General features: G+C 34.6%; 1 protein-coding gene across 6 annotated transcripts in view; it reads right to left on the bottom strand.

Annotated features, from left to right (window-relative positions):
• LOC112048378 (cyclin-dependent kinase 14) overlaps positions 1-16,243 on the bottom strand; it is a 169,897-nt gene that overhangs the window by 122,776 nt on the left and 30,878 nt on the right. The window lies entirely within an intron of this gene.

Raw genomic sequence — 16,243 nt, 5'->3', positions numbered from 1 at the left:
TTCTCTTCATTACCCACGGTAATGGTAAAATAGGTGTAATTAGAGATTTACGTAGACAGTGTAGAATTATACCTGTTACACATCACTAATTAACGAGTAAGATGAACAATCTTTTGTCATGCTAACTTCTTTGTATCCAACGGGTGAAACGTGAGAGGCTATTCTATTTATTTAAATTATTAAAAAAAAAATGCTTACAATGAAATTATTCTATACTACAGCTCTACTCGATGTATACTGATTATCAATAAACAAATCAAAAATTAGGGTATAAATCGTTATTAATTTCACATCTAATAATGATAATAATTTACTTGTTCCTAAATAAATGAAAATAAATTCGATTAATAAGCTTAGAACAATTAGATACATATACTTAAAATATTTTGAATAACATTTTATGTGTTTTGTTTATAAAATGTTATTCAAAATATTTTAATACATGATTAAAAATAAATAAATTATCAAATGGAATGCGTTTTCTACCTTTATTTCTAATTTGTTTGTTGGTAAACAGTACTACAGGGCTGTAGTATAGTTATTAGATATTTTATAATAAAGGTACAAACATATACTGATAATGATAAAGAGCATGATACAAAATACATCAAACAGGTGTCCACAAAGCGCATTAGAATAAGAAACGTAGATTCAAGGTACAGCATATTCTGATTATGATAAAGAGCATGATACAAAATACATCAAACCGGTGTCCACAAGGCGCATTAGTAATAAATGTTAAGAGCATTAGGGAGGCGACATAGTGACGCCTCTGACGGTAATAGAGCATTGCTCCCGAATTTTATGTGTCATTTAAAGTAGGAATGTAATAAAAGTGCCTCCTACGAACTTTTACTTCGCTGAATTTGTAACAAATTCAGACGTAGTATTAAATTAAAAAATCCAAATACCTAACCGATGTGAACGGCTTATTTATAAAACAGGAAACCAAAAACATGAAGACAAATAACAGTGACAAATTTTTATATGCATAATTTAATATATTTTACAAATCACGTAAAATAATGTATATTTAAAGATGCGACGTGACCTAAATATTTCCGGCTTGACGCAGATGGTGTTAATAATGAAATCGTATACAACTCGGAGAAAAATGAAGTGTACGCCAATTAAAGGATAAAATTCAATACAGTCGACTCTCGGCAAAACCAGATTCTTGGCGCCAATTTTTGCGAATGTCGTGCCTTTGAGAGCTTCAATACTCTAGGTGTGGTGTTCCAAGCGAGAACATCGAAATAAATTCTCAATTTTAAATTTCTTCGACAATTCTTGAGGTGTATTGAGTTGGTTAGTTTTTGGCTCTTAGCCGATTGGGGATTAGGTTTTTTGGTTGTCAACGCCAAGTTGTAAAAGCAAACCGAATTAAATTCAATTTCGCTGGCTTAGAAAATAAATTACATTTCCTTAAAGAGGTATAAATCCGCACTAGAAAGCGCAGTGTTGGTCGATCCCCCATCAGGTGGACTGACGACATCAAGTGAATCGCAGGGATTCGATCGTGATGTTTGGAGGTCCCTACAAAAGGCCTATGTCCTGCAGTGGACGTCCTTCGGCTGATATGATGATGGTGATGAAAGAGGTATAGTTATTTTTTAATCGATGCTTAAGTCTTTTAAGATAATATCTCGATTGATTTTGTATTAGGATTAGATATTTACATTCCCTAGAGAGGACATGCAAGTACTCGTAAATGCAAGTCTTAACCTATTAAATTAATAATTTATTTAGAAGCGTCGTCGGCTGCTAATAAAATGAAACGGTTACGGTGGAATGGAATCATAAAGTCTTTGCGAAATTCAATATTAAACGAGATACAGGGACAATTTGTAGTCTTGTTTACAGCTCGTGCGGATTAACTTGACACCTGCCCCTGTAGCCAAGTTGCTCGCCGATTCTCATTCTACGATCGCAAACGCATCGATAACTAGAATGGAAATGGCAAAGGCAAAAAATGGCTGTCGATAGCAAATGTTCATCATTCCCTCACATTTTTCTAGTTTTCGAAGCGTTAGCCATCGTAGAAAGCCACTTGGCTACAGAGGCTGGCTCGAATAATTTTAGTTTGTTTTTTGGTTGTTTGATATATGGTGGTGCTCATTCGAAGCCGGCTTGACTAAAAAAAAAGCATAACAAGAAAGTCAATATGTCAATGTGACATCGTGTTCATAATGAAAGTAATTATCACGCAAAACTGCAAACAAAAAAATGCTAAATCAGGTATTTCATTGGCAAAGATAGAAACTGTCTTAGTTTAAATATTGAAAAGACAGACGTTACTTTGCATTTTAAATTTTCAATGGTAAATAATTAATTTAATTTGGTATTTTTCGCGAAACATCGAGGAATCTAACCGACAACTTAACCCAAAACCGACAAAAACGGACGTTCACTCTGAAAACGGAGCGAAATTAACTTCGCATAGTAGAGTTAAATAAAAAAACCTGCACATACGTTTCACTCTAAAACCGGAGAGGAACTGACTACGCAACTGACCATTGTAGTCAACATTGTAGGATCAGGGTCGATTGAATTTCTCGTTTATTTGGCGAAAATAGCAAAATAAATAAACTATTGTCTTAGTTTGCCATTGTCCATAAAACAGTCACGTATGACACTAGCAATGCGCTGTCCAATAAACGATATGCTATAGTTCTCACGCAGTTGAGTAAACCAAATGCAATGCCTCATGCCATTCGGTTCCGCCCTATCGTGTTTCGCACATATGGTCTCAGGACCTGCGATAGCTAGACAAACCTCAATTTATCTGTGGTTGGAAGTGTGACAGCTCATGCTCTTAATGTAACTTTTGTACCTTCCATCTATATTTCGACGCCACCACAGTCCCAAACTCCATAAATGGCTACCGTACGTATTGTGGAAGCCATAGAAATCTTAATAACAAGACTCTAGAAAACGCTCTCTAGCACTTTAAGTAAAGAAAACATCCAAAGCCGACCTCCCAGCGGCAGTAGCTACCAGTAAAAGTTGGGAGCGGAATTACTATGCGGTGAAATTTACGATTTTTTCACAACGGCATACACTTGGTTTAGAGCTTATGAGGCAGTGTAGTTTAATAAATTACAAAACACCAATTTTATTTAGTAGGTACTTTTCTTGACAAATTGCAGAAGGCTCTCTGGATAATTTGTGTAGTCACTTGAGTCACATTTGCGGCGACAAAGACACGCGCACCTACACAACATTTCCAGTGTCTTCATGACTTTTTATTAATATTTCTGCGGTAGAATCTTGGCAATAAATATAGGCTGACAAAGGAGATCACCTTCCTTCAATTTTAGACTATATTTGACATTGATAGCTATATAATGGTAGAAGATAATAGGGTTTGTGAGATATCTGGATTTATGTATTTCATTAAAACCCTTCACAAAATGAAGTATGTCTGGCTTCCTCAGGCCCTTAGTTCAATCGTATTTCGCACGTAGCTCACAGTGCGTCAGTCAACAAGTCTAGGGCTTGCACAAACACGGTCACCGTCGACAAACAGTCACGATGTCAGCGCTATCTAATCTAGAAAACGACTGGAACAATATAGCTCTACGTGCCGTTTATTTTTAGTAGGCATTTCATAACATAAACATTATAATACTATATCACAATTCAATCGAAAATGCTTCCTAGAGAAATCACGTAATTAATTATGAACGATGACGTCATTTAAATTATCAATTAATTACAAGTAATCCACACTTGTATCTTAAATACTATGTTCTTTTTATCGATTTACGGATTAACAACTAAACTACATTCAATGGCCTGAATTGTTCGGGGAAAACCAAATTCATAAAAAAATATACGCCAAGAAAATCGCAGGCATACCAAATATTTCACAGATAAAGTTGTCACGACCCATATAGCAATTTGCGACAGAAAATGTGGTTGTTTAGATACATTATTAAAAATATGAACTTTTATTCCAAATTCTGTAGGCTTGTAATTTGGCTTTACGTTGATGAATGAGTTAATAAATCACTCAATTATGTTGGAATTTTACATCAACCTTGGGAATATAACCTTCCAAACAAAAATAGAATCATTACTCCTCAATTGACGTTGAATTCGGTAAACATATTATTATGTAAAACAAAAATACATACAGTCGAACATAGAACATCTTCTTTTTTTGAAGTCGGTCAGAAATACAAAAGCCATTTTCTCAAAATAAATTCAACGGATGACAACGTTGAACCAATGACCAAACATGAGGAACACTGTCTGACAATGTAACAATCAAAGATAATAAAATCTACCGTATTGGGAAATCAGTTATCATGCCTTATCAAGCACACTGATATACGAGAAATCGTTTATACAAATGTCAATGAAAATTACAAATGGCATGCATATCCGTACTCATTATCGCATTTCTGCCGCGTAAGTTAAAGGAATGCTGATATCACATGGATTATACCTATAATATATATACTTCATCACATGGAAATCACACCAAAGTTTGGGTGTGTTACCACTTTCCCATCACTTAATCATCATTGCCAGCCGATTAACGTCCACGGATAGATGAAAGCCTCTTTGTAAGGACTTCCAAATAAAAATTGAACATCATCATCATTAACAGTCGATGGATTTCCACCCTTCATAGGACTCTTATATGGACTTTCTAGCATCCAGTGGCTCCCTGAAACCCGCTTGAAGTTCTTAGTCCACCTAGACGACTAACACTGAGCTATCCGGTGCGGGGTCCCCATTGCAGTACCTTGGGACCCCAACGTCCATCGGCATCGAACTATGTGGCCTGTCCATTGCTTCAGCTTAGCGACTCGCTGAGCTATGTCAGTACCTTTGGTTCTTCTGCGGATCTCTTCATTTCAGATTCGATCACGCAAAGAAACTGAAAGCATAACTCACTCCATCGGCCGCTGAGTGACTTTAAGCCTTCTAATAAGGTGCTGTCAAATACTGAGGTTTTGTTTATTTACATAATCAGTAATAACACTTTCGGTGGTTTATGAATATGTTATATCCTTTAATTTCCACAACTGGTGAACCATATAGCATTATGCAGATTATCTTCCGCGTATTTTCTCTTTACGCGTGCAATAAATGTGGCCGTAAACTCCATCTCTCCTGGCGTCCCGAGGGAAACGGTTTAACTGCCAATTTAAGATCGTTATCCATTATTAATGATGTAAAACATGAAACGGGCCTATTAAGGTTGGTTGTGCCGGGTTTATATTTCGTAAACCGCAAGCTAAGCTCTCAGAGAACCGCAACTAAGATATGATCTCTAAACCTAAACAGGTGGTGTAATAGAGTTGTTAAATATTTCAATTCTGCCATTAGTGTTACGTGTTCGACTTAAATGGTAAACGTCCTTGGCTCCGGAATAAAAGTGGCAGTAGGATATTAATTACAGTTATTTTGTGAGGAAAGGGAAATTAAATCTTATGTAGAAAGAAAAATACCTGAGGGAAAGATTAGGTTGGAATTTTTCGCAGACTCCAGGATCTATCGAGAATACCACGCACCCCTTACACGGGATATGTGATCTACGCGGGTATACCTAATACTACTGCTAGCCTGGCTAGTCTGGCTACCCTCATTAGAAAAGCAGGGTGGATATCCATTGCATGTCACATCTCCTTTATGGAGTGAGGAGCCGTTAAAATAGGCTATTAATGACGAATTCCATATTCAAAAGGTTATTCTTAGAGTGGATTTTATTAAAAAAACATGACGGAGTAAAAAAACCGTGAAGGGCAACCTTATTTTGTTTTAATTTACGAGTACACACCAAGTTTATTAATCATTGACCAATTGAAATTTTTCATTGTCAATTTTTACACATTTTTCGCGTATAAATCTCCCGCGACCAACCCGAATTGGACACCGTGGTGAGCCTAAACTCTACATCTTTCTTATAACGTCCTTACAAATTAGTTATAGGAAAGGAGATGTACCCCAATGAGCCTTTAAAATAAGTAATAATAATTAATATGATGAGATTGGTTATTTAATTGTTTTGTAAAGCAAAAATTCTACTAATACCTATTATAAACGTAAAGTTTGTATGTATGTTTGTTTGGATGTTTGTTACGCTTTAACGTCGCTACTACTAAAGCGATTGGGCTGAAATTTGGAATGGAAATAGATTTTACTCTGGATTAACACATAGGCTACTTTTCATCCCGAAAAAATCCACGGTTACCGCGGGTTTTGTTAAAAACTGAATTCCACGCGGACGAGGTTGCGGGCGTATGATACGGATAATAAAAAAAGTTTGTGAGTAACGTTTTCCTTCATATATCGGCAATATCGTAAACAAAAACATCATTGTTCTAAGATAGGAAGGATATACCTACCTGCTGTACATGAAACGTCGGAGTCCGGAAAACCAAGCCCAAAACTTTTAATGTGTTTTACCGCACAGTTTCATTAGTTTGAAACTATGTGCAATAAACCTACATGTGTATATGATTGGCTTAAAATAGTCCTATTTAACATATATTACGCGTTTTCCCTTACATATTGAAACTGCTTCGTTGAAATGGTCCAATGGTTAGCTTAGGTATTTGCCTCTCGAGTCTTAGATCAAATTGGTTTTTGACATTCACCTATTAGAAACCAAGCAATGGAAAGCTATATAGCTACATTGTCAGCGAGTAGCATTGGGTATATTTTATTCCCCGTATTCTCTCGGGACCAGGAACCAGGTGAAACAGGGCGTCCGCTAAGTTTATAAATTCAATACACGAAAACATCGTAAGACAATATTTGCCATGTTTTTTAAATATGACCAATATTCCCTCTTTCCCTCCAATTTGTCCGAAAGCTGATAAGAGTTGGTACGACACTAGTCCAGCGGGTGAGGATCGAATCCACGACCTTCTGGTGTTGAGACTGGCGCTTATACCGTGTAACTATTGAGTTTTCAAAGCTTTTCCTAGGTGAGATTACACAGATCCTAAAGAACACGGAAGTCTCAAAACACAAACACATAAGACAAACATATCCTACTAGTACTAAGATAAGCTCGTCATTGTTATGCTAGCCACCCACCATCCAATAAGCCCACGTGCCTGCAGCGCTGAACGGTAGGACATTTTTTTACACACGTTAACCCTTGACTACAATCTCACCTGCTGGTAAGTGATGATGCAATCTAAGATATAAGCGATTCATCTTGCATATTTTCACACAATCAGTTTTATAGGATGTCCTGCTGTTAGCGCTGCAGTCTAGTGGGCTTATTGGATGGTGGGTGGCTAGCATTAGCTCGCGAGTGCAGCGGTGACAATAAATAAACCTCCCACCAGAAAAGACCTGGACCAATAAAGAAAACGTCTATCAGCCCAGCCGGGGATCGAACCTAGGATCTCCATCTTGCGTCTTGATGTGCATGATGTCATGCACAAGGCGACCAACACACAATCAGTTTTATAGGATGTCCTACAGTTAGCGCTGCAGGCACGTGGGCTTATTCGGATGATGGGTGGCTAGCATTAGCTGCCTACTCGCGAGTGCAGCGGTGACAATAAATTGGAGAGCCGAGCCAGATCCACAGTTCCGCATGCCGGGAATGTCCGTTGAACCCGCACCGCGTCTCGCCCACGCCGTCCCGTCGCAAAACATCACCACTCGACATTAATCCCGGTATTTAATTGCTTTACGTGCCAAAATGGAACCTCCGCACTTAGTGCGAGATTGTGTAGGTATTTTTAGAAAACTATTTTCGATTTCGAATTCCTCTGTTAGCACACAGTAACCACATAACTGGCAAGCGCTTATTTGTCGATTTAAAAATATTTTAACGGTGGTTTAAGGTAATCGTAAACTAATTTAATCTGACACCTTAAAATATTCACGTATGCTGTGTTTATATTGTGTGTATGAAACGAAACACTTGGCGTCGTACTGAAAAGTGTCTGAAAATTAAATCTTGAAAGGGCAAGTTAATATTGATATAATTTCAGAACACCCTTTTACCTTAGAACATTAATTACCTATTAGACAAAATGTTATAATTTAAAAAAATACAGTATTCGTTAAAATACTCGTACTAAAAGTATTCGTAAATAAATTAGTTTGGCTGTTAGTTAAAATTAATCGGTACTTAAATCATCAAAATTTTCGACTAGCAAACTCAACTCTTACTAGTGGTGGAGCGGCGCATTAATAATAATCATGGTATGGTATTTCTGAATGTAGGTCAACTTTACTTTGTCCACTAATTAATAAATTCCTAATTAAATATTGACTATTTCATGCGCGCGATGTCTTTACCGTTGTTTTGTAAACAGCTGGACTATTCGCTACCCCGTTAATCGCTCGTTAACTAAAACCATAGTTTAATTTAATCCACAGAAGATATAAATAAAATTGAAATGTAAAACGTATGAATATCTAACAGGATCGGTAGACTTTACACTCTAAAACACCGAATTACCGACTAAACCTGAAGGACTGGAAAAACTTTCTATTATCATATACCTACGAAAATTGTATTGTAGTTTCTACACAGTTACTTCAATTATGTGTTTGTTATAGTTAGGTATTCTGTATAATTGAAAATAAAAGATACGAGTAAATATAGACACAGAAAAAGAGCTTTACGGAAATATCAAACAACAAGCCACCGCAGATAAAATCTTGAATATTGTGTAATTTGTATTAAATATCACTGTCAACCTTGAATATCTCAAGAAACATTTGAGTTATCTCTAAAAAGTTATTTGTATATGTTACCGACCAAATCTGATTTTAGGATGAACTTGTTTCGCCTAGGGCAAACCAGTTCTTCTAACACGCGATAGAACAAACCAGCATAGCCTAGGATAGGCTAAACTCATTCATCCTGTTACTGATAGGATAAACCAGTTAAGCCTAGGTCAAATCAGTTTAACATAGCGTTATTTTATAAATAAATGTGAATAGTTTGTCCAAGAATACGTATACTTTGAGGTAACCGGAAGTTAAGAGTAAAGATTAGATAAACGAAATGGTAATCCATCAAAAAATCACTCACTTAAGAACCTGTTGACACTAATTCGATTGAAATACACAAAGTAAACTAAACCGACGAGTTTAAAAATAGTTCTATCCTTTTTCAAATAGAATAGTGTGAAAAGAATATCTATAGTTTTATACCTGCAGAGGACGAGTATACAAAGTTGTCTCCCCAAGGCATTATCGATATCTATTTTAAATTGATCTATCGTAGTTGGGTGAAAAGTTCAATGTCTAAAAGTCCCGAGCGATTTTTGGTTATACAAAATAAGAGGACTTTACTCGTGTGTAAAAATGAAATGATTGATATAATCCAACATTGTGATTATAACATGAACGACCTATTGTACACCGTAGAAGTGCGAGTAAGAAAGTTAATGTAAAGGACTTAAACTTAGGTAACAAAAGTTTTGATTGTTTTAAGTCACAGTATAAAAAATAACAAGACACTTGTCTGTGAAGAGAAAGAATTGATATGAGTACTATTGTGCACCGGTAGATGAGTAAGAAATCTTATAACGTAAGCGAGAGCAAATCAAGTAAAAGTTCGATGTTAAACGTTCTGATATATCGTGAGTATAAAAAAAATCTCACAAACTAACATTAAACAATATGTATGATTAGACATCTTACACTGACACTATTGTACACTGTAGACGAGTACCTAAGTAAGAAAATATTTTAAAGTAAATGAGAGCAAAGTGATTAAAAAAAGTTCAAAAGTTCAATCAAATAATATCGATTATTACTTGATCGACACTGTTGTTCACCGGTAGACGAGTAAGAAATCTTGTAATGTAAAGGAGAGCAAAGCAAGGGATAATTTTAATGTCAATAAGTTCTGATCGTTTTTCAGTCACATAACAAGAAATAACAAGACACCACCGTGCTCAAAGTGAGAGAATTGATATAATCAGACATCGTGATCATAACGTGTACCGGTAGACGAGTAAGAAATCTTATAATGTAAAGGAGAGCAAAGCAAGTAACAAAGGTAACAACCGCGGCGGGCTAGCGTGTTTTGAACGTGCGAAAGTCGTTCGTCGACCTTGCGAGACGCCATTCCTTCCACCCACCGCGCTGCGCCCGCGCAGCTCGGCCAAACAAACTAGTGCACTCGCATATCGCTATCACAGACTATGCATTGAAAACTTATAGTGAGACGTATTGGATGAATCGATTGGATACGAATTCCTCTTCTTTTTGGACAAAAGTATTTTTAAAGTGACGCTAATTTAATAATATTGCGATGTCTTTATAAAGAAGACGTGAAAGAATTATCATCGTCAACATCAAAAGCCTATTAACCCTAGGAAAGGGTATATAAAACTCAGCCCAACCACGCTGCTCTAATGATCCAATGGTTAGGCTTAGGATGTACACAGGTAATGATTAATTTATTAAATATTGGTAAACAAATGCTTTTAACCTCTTCTACACAACCTTTGCTACAGCAAAGAAAAATAAACTAACAAATCTTTAAAAACTGTAAAAGTAAAGAAATGTTTAGTATGTATCGTAAAAAACTAATGTGAATAACACTAACGATAGTTTAAATACTAAAATAAAGAAATTGTGTGAAAGTGTTTACAAAATTGGGTCAATTAACAACATAATGAGAATAACCAATTAGGCAAAGTATACAAGTGAGTTAATTTCCCAATTAATTGCATAAACAGTTATTGTGGTCCAAATACGTTAGCAATAAAGTTAATGATTGATTTAAAGCGAACCGTAAACGTGAATACGAAAGTTACGGATAACGCAAACGCGATAGGTCGTAAAGTTGGTACTTTAACTGATCTATAACGATTCAAAAATAAATTTACAGAATCATACAGCCAACCGACAATATTAATATGAACCATAGTGTATATAGGCTTTTGATCAAGATAATTGTATCAAAATGAAATTATATAATGATTTATTTATTTTGCTATCATCCGCGAAAATTCGGCGAACCCATGCGACAACGTCACCCAGGTCCGACAAAATACTCTCTACGTACGTTTCACCCCGAAACCGGAGCATCCTCAGGAGATGTTGACTCTACAACGTGCAATTGCAAAGTGTCGTTTTCGACCTTTGCTTCGTCTTTTATAGACCAAAAAGTAGGTGGGGCAAGAGGTCGGCGTTGCCAAGATACTCATAATATAAGCGATTTATCTTGCATCGCATTCAAACATTTTTTTTTTTTTTATTAGTGGTGACTTCGATAACTCTAAAAATGTCAACATCTCCTGAGGATGCTCCGGTTTCGGGGTGAAACGTACGTAGAGAGTATTTTGTCGGACCTGGGTGACGTTGTCGCATGGGTTCGCCGAATTTTCGCGGATGATAGCAAAATAAATAAATCATTATATAATCATGATGAACTTCCGCAAAGTAACGCCTACTTCTATCCAATATTTAAAATGAAATTATTTATTCAATATAAAATGGGTATTTTTTTTAAACTTAAATTATTATATAAATAAGTATATAAAAACATTTCTTTAATTATATCCCACTTATATGCAAGTTACAAAATATATAGCTACTACTTTCCTTGCAAGAGATGTATGGCCAGAAAATTATGTAATCATAAATTCAAATCAATAAAAGAATATTATAAGACACTGATTTATCAAGAAACCAAAGGCATATTTTATTCAAGAATCCTTGCATTTTAAAATACACATACACTAAACCAATGTTAAAAATTCAAACTGCAAATACGAGTATGATGACACGACGAGGCGACATAGCTCGATTCAACTTAGCGTAAAATACTATTTGAACACGAGCCAAGAGTGTAGTTTTACATGTTCCAGTTTTACGTATTGAAGGATAATTAATTATTATTATTTATCTAACAATACACACACACTGATTATAAACTGTTGTAGAATTTAAGTTACGTCTGAGGACACTGAGGTTATCAAAATAATCGAACGTATGCTAAACAGTTAGAAAACCGTAGCAGCTTCTGATGAGTCATTCATAATGAGTTGTATTGTTAAAATAACCACTAACATGTACGTGGGCGATGATTGACTTGATTAGAGCGTTCACCACTAACTACAATTAGTGGGAATGCATCATGTACAGACAAGCGGTCGTTAGTTGGAAATATAAGTATATAAAATACAACAAGAAATATACATAATAAATCTAGAATTACTTTCCAATACTACAAATAGAATTAATGATTACCTTGCGTATCATAAGATTGTAGATCTAGAGATTATTGCAAACAAAAACTCAACTGCTAATTTACTTTTAAGTAATATTAATGTTAACGTAGAGTACTTTGGAATAATTCATTATTTCACATATGTCGATAAGCTCTGCAAATTCCTAATAAAGAAACAAAATAATTCCTATTATGGTAATAATTGTAATCATTATTGTCTAAAACTGCATCTATATGAGCCTATGTGAAAGCTTCTTATTCATCGTCCAAATTACCGTTTTCCTCTTCAATAAATCACCGTTTGAATACTCTCAATTGTGTCAGTGCATGCATCGCGTCAGCACTTACAACCAATTTCAAACGATCGGTATTTTACGATGATTTAGTTTGTTTGTCATGAATCAACTTCCTTGGAGGGTGATTTCATTCATGTTCTAGTAAAAAATTAATAATTTTGCAGATAGTAACGGAATCGAATTCCGACTAATAGTTTTTATGAATAAACATGAAGCATGTATTCAATTTTAAAAATAAAATAAAATGATCTGAGCATTTTCGTTCAATTGAATTCATCAAAGCAATACGGAAATGTTTTAATAAAATAACATAAGTAGGTATAAGATGTATAGGATATCCTTAAATAATTGAAGTGAATAACAAAATGAACTGGAAACGGATTGTAACTTCCGCACATGACGCCACGCCACCACGCCTTGAATAAATCTATTAAATTTTAGTTCCTATATTTACAAATAGTTCTTCTGCTACCATCATAATCAGCGTAATCTTATTTTTAGTAGTCTATACTAATAGGAAGAGGACAGATTTAATTCCTATTGTTTGTGAATTGAACAGCGGCAGCGCCTGAAACTAGCGATTTTATTTTTGAAATTCTTTCACCATTAGAGACCTACATAATACCTGATCAACATAAGTTTTATTTTATTCCCACGGGAACTCGCTTTTGTGAATCAACTCTTTAAATAAGAATAAAATGCGTAAAATTTTACTGTTACCAGTTGGTAGTTTTAAAGGTTTATTTATAGTATTGTTTATTTGATTACAGCATCTTTGGAATTTTAGTCACATTATTATTATATAATTATCATGTCAAGGCCCGTTGTAAATACAACAAAACATATTTACGATGTTTTAATTATTATCTAAGATTTTTTAGTTAAATGTAATTAAAAATTTGATGCTTCAAAGTTAAATGCCTGATGATTGTGAACGGTTATTTCATTTAAGTCTTAATAGCTAACCTTGTATTAAATTATTTTATTATTTTGCAAAACCAATTTCCACGAATATCTAGCCGACGAGATAGAGGCACACAAAACGTTTCCCTTTTAAGCTACCACAATTTTCTCTAAAATTTTAATGACGTTTTCATTATTAAAACGATATTTTTCAAAGACAGTTTTAGTATTTAATTTAAATAGAAGGCAACTTTTTAAAATATTAGTCCGAATTAAATTTGGATCCGTAGCCGTAGGCTCATTGTCACTCTTATATGAGATACAAAGTCCTGAAACAATAGGCGAACAACCTAAACCTATAATAACACACGACGAAAAACTATTCGAGTAGAACTGGAATGAGATTCTCGCGTCTCTCAAAAACCCGCTCGGAATATTAAATGAACAATTTTTTGTACAGACGTGGCAGGTGTTTATAATGCTGTCGGTTCCCAAAATTGTTAATAAAGCTTCGGCATTGTAACATTCCCGTCTACCTGCTGGTGTGGAGTAAATTATCTCTATTGTATGCGAACTTTTAACTGATTTAACTGTTTCTTTAAACTATCATCATATAGTAAAATCGCAATTCGAGCTGACATAATCTATTTTCGCGAAATTGAAACATTGGCCTTCAGTAGTCTCATGAGTTTTGAATCGATCTATAACATCTGGGCAGGCACCACATAAGAAAGGTAGCTAAAAATTAAAGTAAAGGTGTAAAGAGTTACTTTACACTAACTTTGTACTAAAGTAAGTTTGTAATCTTTAGGTAATTTGAAGTACTAGAAAAGATTATCTGCATTAAAATTAAAATGTTGGAAATTTTTACAATAACGTTTTCATTTGTAACGAACATTCAATTAGATAAGAGGCATGTTCAATTACATGAGCACAAAGCAATGCAAGAGGAGTGCATACAGCACCTGACCTCGAACCTGTGACCCTGCCCACAAAGCGAACTATTGTAATGTAAATTGGAATTGAGCTATGCAACTCATTGTGTAGCATTTATTATACTTATTGCCTTTTGCAATTTATCGAAAATATTTTTTTATTAAACTTTAAATAAAATAGTACATGTGCATGTTAATTAAATTAAAAACACAAAATATCGCTGCACTAACTTTAGTATTTCTAATGGCATAATAAATAGCAACGTAATTACAACTAGTGGTTTAAAAAAAAACATAAAAAGTAACAAAAGTTTTGGGAAAACAAAAGTATAATTACCTAAATACAGTCCTACCTACCAAGAGAATAGTGAGACGTTTAACTTTGAAAGAACGTAATTGAAATTTAATGAGAACAACAAAGAGTAATACGAGAACTACAATATAATTAGACAGTCATAAGTAATTAAACAAAACTAACTTCACAGTTAAACATTAACATGTCCTTAACAATTAGTACCTGCTCATAAACGATAATTTAATCTCAAACATTTGTTCACAAACACGGATCACGAGATCTAAGTTTTGTATTCATACATAATAGAATATAAACTCGTGACTAAAGTAAACATAGTTACCGATTGAGTACAAACGCTAAAGTTTTCTAAATAGAACCGTGATTCTACAATAATATCAGGGAATCCGTCCAGCCATGACCTAACATCGTGGTCAGCCAAGCGTTCATTTTCTCGCTAGACTTCCATTACGAGTGCTCATATAAGCTTTGCTCTTGATTTTTATGTAGAAATTTCTTAATACTTTACATTTACATGGAAATTAAAATGTTTTGTAATGTAATCAAATTCTATAACTAATACTTAGTCGATACTAATATTATAAAGACATAAAGTTAGCGTGGCAGTAGGGTAATCTCTGGATCTAATGAATCGATTTAAATTTTTTTTACCAGTATAATACACTTTATTTGTAAGTATTATAGGATAAATTGTATTCAAATATTCCCACGGAAACGGGAACTATGCGGGTGAAACCGCGGGTCGTCGGCATATTAGTTTTAAAGTAATTTTAATTAAGTTATTAGTACGTATGGTCGCTCAACAAAGCGACAAACTATCTAACAATGTCACTAAGACAACAGGAGTATCTAAATCCTTATTAGATAACAAAATTAATTTGGCCTATCTATGTCATGTTTGAAATACTGTGGGTGAATTTACTCAACAGTAAATGAATAACAGATAAAGCAACACAGAAATTATTGCTGTCTTAATGTTTAGCCCATTAAGTAATTCAAAAAGTGAAAGACTGTTTTTACAACGTTGTAAAGTATAATGATGTCGGGTGAGCAGATTAATTTATACGATGCGATAAAATCTGTGCCTACAACCCATACATTAAGTCCTGTCAGCAGGCAGCCGCGCCGAGCGAAGAAAGTCACTTTAAAAATTTTGTGCTAATGGCTTATTGTCCGATTCTGAGTAAATTCTTCTTGAAAGAATGCAAATAAAACCTTTTTACAATCTGTTTCGAACGTTTCTGGCAAATTCCATAAAGTAAATGTTTCTTTATTAGGCTCCTTTTATTTAAGCAATCCAAATAAAACTTTAAATAAACTAATGGACGCAATAATTATTATGAATTATGTTGTAGTAGTATAGTAAAGGATACATAAAACGTGTGGCAGCGAACCACCGTCCAAGTGGCAATTATTTTTCCGCCAACTATATAGCTCTAAGAAAAACTGCTTCGTTTGAGTCTAGTATTTTTTTAACAAGCTCAAAACGAGAACACATTCTTTGAAATGCTTTTAGATGAAATTGTTGAAGTAAGACGTCATAATAGTATTATAGAAGTTTATATTGTAAAGAAAAACGAATAGATTATCATTGGGAAAATATGTAGAGCTTCAA

Source organism: Bicyclus anynana, chromosome 15 (assembly GCF_947172395.1).
Source record: "Bicyclus anynana chromosome 15, ilBicAnyn1.1, whole genome shotgun sequence".
Taxonomy (NCBI): Eukaryota; Metazoa; Arthropoda; class Insecta; order Lepidoptera; family Nymphalidae; genus Bicyclus; species Bicyclus anynana.
Note: the sequence above shows the minus strand (reverse complement) of the source record. Positions and strands in the feature narration are given on the sequence as shown.